This window comes from Montipora foliosa, chromosome 2 (assembly GCF_036669935.1).
Source record: "Montipora foliosa isolate CH-2021 chromosome 2, ASM3666993v2, whole genome shotgun sequence".
In the NCBI taxonomy this organism is placed as follows: Eukaryota; Metazoa; Cnidaria; class Anthozoa; order Scleractinia; family Acroporidae; genus Montipora; species Montipora foliosa.
This window is the reverse complement of record NC_090870.1, coordinates 36,324,028-36,327,942: the sequence shown is the minus strand read 5'-3', so window position 1 is coordinate 36,327,942 and position 3,915 is coordinate 36,324,028. Positions and strand designations below refer to the sequence as shown.

The window sequence follows — 3,915 nt, the reverse complement described above, 5'->3', positions numbered from 1 at the left end:
TGGCCAGAATGGACCAAATCTGTAAGTCTTAAAAATGATCATGCCCGTCACCTGGGCTCTAATGCTCACAGCTATGGGTGCCATGGGGTATAAGGCTTGTTGTGTTGTGAACACCAAGCAAGTTCGGGTCTCGGTACATGATTTGCATGAAATCGTCTATGATGACGACTTGCGGTTTCCCGTCTTTGCATTTTTCTTGCAGACTTTCCATGGAAGGATATTCGTTTAAAAATTATACCCCATTCTCTTCCAATTTATCGAATTGTTTTTGCCATCCTGAATTGTAAAAATATAAAATGCCAGCCAGATTCGTGACTGTCCACTTTCCGTCTTTTTGTTGTATTCTGGCCTGGATAAGAATGTTAGCATCTAATAAGATCGAACTGAGAAGCGTGGTCTTAACCAACATTGACATTGTGGCTCCCATCAAGGTGTAGAAACCGGGAGGGTAAAATTTCACCGGTTTATCTTTTTCACAACCTGGAGCGTACAAGAATTGCATTAATTGAGCGTCGTCTTCTATGTCAAAATGGTTTTAGTGTTGTACAAAACACCACCTTGGCGAAATATTAGAAGTACAGCTCACTTTGATTTCGCCTAGTCGGGCGAAACATTGCTGTCAAAGTCCATTACTCGTCGCTTTTAAGATTCCAGATCTTTATGTTTCACTGCCTGTCTTGATGTTGCATTCTTGAGCTCCATATGGGTATATTTTGTTTAAAGATGTACTAAAACGCCATGCACGTTACAATGACTTTCGATGACATTGCAGGTTAGTTAAATGTCCTCCTGTGTGCACCAGAGAAATACGCACAGAAGATTCTATGCACTAAGACAGCACTTAGCAGGGGAGTGACAGGCAAGACTTTTACCGACACGGGAAAAAAAAAACCACAAAATGCATTGCAGATTCCTACTGGGTTTGGCAACCCAGTAATGAAGGAGTTGTTTACTTTAATCTATATGGCGATATGGAATCATCAAAACAGAAACCAAAATTTAAACTTGGTGATAAGGTTTGAATATCAAAGTATAAAAGAAGAACATTTGATAAAGGTAAAAATCCAAATTGGACTGAAGAGATATTCACATTTGATAAAATACAATACACTAATCCAATAACTTACAAAATAAAGGATCTCAATAATGAAGATATAAGAGGAAGTTTTTATGAACCTGAATTATTAAAAGCAAAACAAGATGTATTTAGAACTGATAAAGTTATAAAACGAGATTATAAAAAGAAACTAGCTTTGGTAAAATGGAAAGAATATAGTGATGATTTGACGAATATTTAAAAAATAAGATGTAATTATGTTATATCATATAAAAATTTAAAACAATTAATTGGCCTATTAAGTAAGGCACAGGTCGCGTTCAAGGACAAATGTGTTTGGATAGGTGTTTGACCTGTCATCGCTAGCCTCAGGCAACTGCGACCCGTGTTTCGCGCTTAGCAACAAACGAGCTTTGCAGGACATACGATCAAAGGATCCGATGTCCTGCCTCAGAGCAGGTCATATCGGGCAAAAGAAGTAAAAAACAATGGAGAGCTGTCAATAATATGTCGACACCAGGTTTGAAGACAGACAGATTTCCTGGTATCTGCAGGGTTTCGCAATATAGAGACTCGACCGCAGTTTCAGCTCACCATCATGGCGAACAGATATCCAAACGATCCTTTTGACCAGTGCTCTCCTTACCAACCCGGGTCTCCATTGAACTTTCCTGGAAGTGGCTCGAGGGAATTTCTCCAATTTCCTGGGTTTTATTATTCTTCAAGTCATGGTATGCAGCCAGGAGCAGAGCAGTTTAATCCCACAGTACAAACGCTATCGCCATCGCTCCCAACTGAACCATCAAAGCCCGGACCTTCGACTCAGAAGAGCCGTGAGTGTTGGCAAACAAGAGACCAGGCTGTCCTGGTCCAGTTATGGGCCGATAATATCGACCACCTGGAAAGCAAGGACAGTAGGAAAGCTTGGGATGAAATTGTTAGAGCTTTGAATGATAAACAAGGCATCACAAAAACAGTAGATCAGTGCCAGTGCAAGCTGAAGCACCTCAAGAATCTATACAAAGAAAAGAAAGACTGGAACCGCAAACAAAGTGAGGGAAATATCCAAAAGAGCCCCCACTACGATGCCATAGACGCGGTGCTAGGCTGCAGGGATGTAATAACCTGCAATAAGCTGAGGCAAGTCGGGATCACCACGCCGGAGCAGAGCCAGATGCCGAGCAAACACCAGAAAGACGCTCTACTCCTTCGCCCGCTACCTCCAGTTCGACAAACTCTGAGTCTAGTGCCCAGACCACACACTGCAAAGAGCGCAAAAACCCACGAAAGCGCACAAGAGCGGCTGAAAGCGACACAGAGGAGGAAGGCTTCAGGGATGTACTGAAAAAGCTCTCAGGCGAGGATGACGCCTTGAGTCGATACATCGAGGGGATGCAAACCGCCCAGGCCCAACAAAATCAGCTAATGGACACAAAAACATCAAAAAAAGAGTAAGGACAGAGACACTGAACTGTTTTAGTATGTGATTCATGTAACCAAATTTCTGAACCAAACCTCTATGGAACTGTTTTAAGTATATCTTGTACGTTCTGTTACACAAATCAAAGTGGATATACTGATACTCATTTTCACAACAAAAGTGGATTTTATTTAGAATATTCACTCGTTATCATACTGTATAAGATTTTTATAAGCTTGTTTTAACTACTGATTTATGAACGGTGTGTGAAATATGGTAACGTTATCTGCAAGCTCGTGATCATGCACTACGGTTGTTGTTTAAAATAGCACATAAATTTAAGGAAGTATAATAAAATATTAAACCGGCATTCTAGTTCATGAGACTCTCATTTCGTAAGTCAGTAAAGTCAAATATTTCCACAAACAAGATGAAGCAGTCAGTATTTCGATTTTAATACTCAGAAAGGAACTAATGCCAAAAATACTTTTGAAAGAGATTTCTTCAAACTTATGAACAACAGTGTATTTGGAAAAACAATGGAAAATTTGCAGAAAAGAGGCAATGTTAGACTCGTCATAGATGAGAAAAAATGTTGAAATTAACATCAAAACCAACCTACGTAAGCAGTAAGATATTCAACGAAAATCTTGTAGCTGTGCCTAATCTAAAACGATAATACATAGGAAAAATGGCAGATGATAATTACTCAATTGTAGTAATTAATGCAGTGTTTTGATTTAAGTTCCCACCCTTTGTTAAGAACATGAGGATGAAGGGTAAATAGTTGGGCAGTCCAATAGGCCTCCGTAGTGAGTAATAATTAATCAAGATGTATGAAATTTATAAAGGATCTAATTTATTCAATATGATAAAATTTATTTGAGAAATTTCATGTTCAGAGTTATGAAATTCATTATCAATAACAGGACAGATGCATGAAAAACTGACGTCAATTTATTAAATACCAAAGAAAATTTCCAAATACACTGTACCTTTGGAAATGTTTTACAGCCAAGGACAGAAAAGAGATTATATTCAACAATGGTATATAAACAACTAACAGAGGAGTTCTCGAATTTTGTCTTTCTTCATGGCAAGTAACAATTTTGCATAAATGGGGATCGAACCCATGACCATGTCACCATGTGATCAGCTCCCAGTTGACTTGATAGCTCAGTTGGTAGAGCACTGCACCAGCATTGCAGATGTCATGGGTTTGATCCCCATTGAAGCCTAAAGTTTTTTCAGGTTTCTTTTCTCAACTGCTTAAGTTGAGTACATACTGGTACCTGCGATGATCTTTCACTAGTTAAAAATAATTTGTATGAGGCCATGTTGAGTATGAGGTCTCATTCCAAATCAGGGTATTCTTCCACTCATCTATGTATGTTAATGACATACATGTACACTGTACCAATTTTTTGTTTGTTTCTTT

At 38.8% G+C, this 3,915-nt stretch overlaps 1 non-coding gene across 1 annotated transcript; it reads left to right on the top strand.

Annotated features, from left to right (window-relative positions):
- The first annotated feature begins 3,642 nt into the window (after window positions 1-3,642).
- Trnaa-agc (transfer RNA alanine (anticodon AGC)) lies at window positions 3,643-3,715 on the top strand. Its single transcript has one exon. It is a non-coding gene; the product is annotated as a tRNA-Ala (tRNA).
- The last annotated feature ends 200 nt before the right edge of the window (window positions 3,716-3,915 follow it).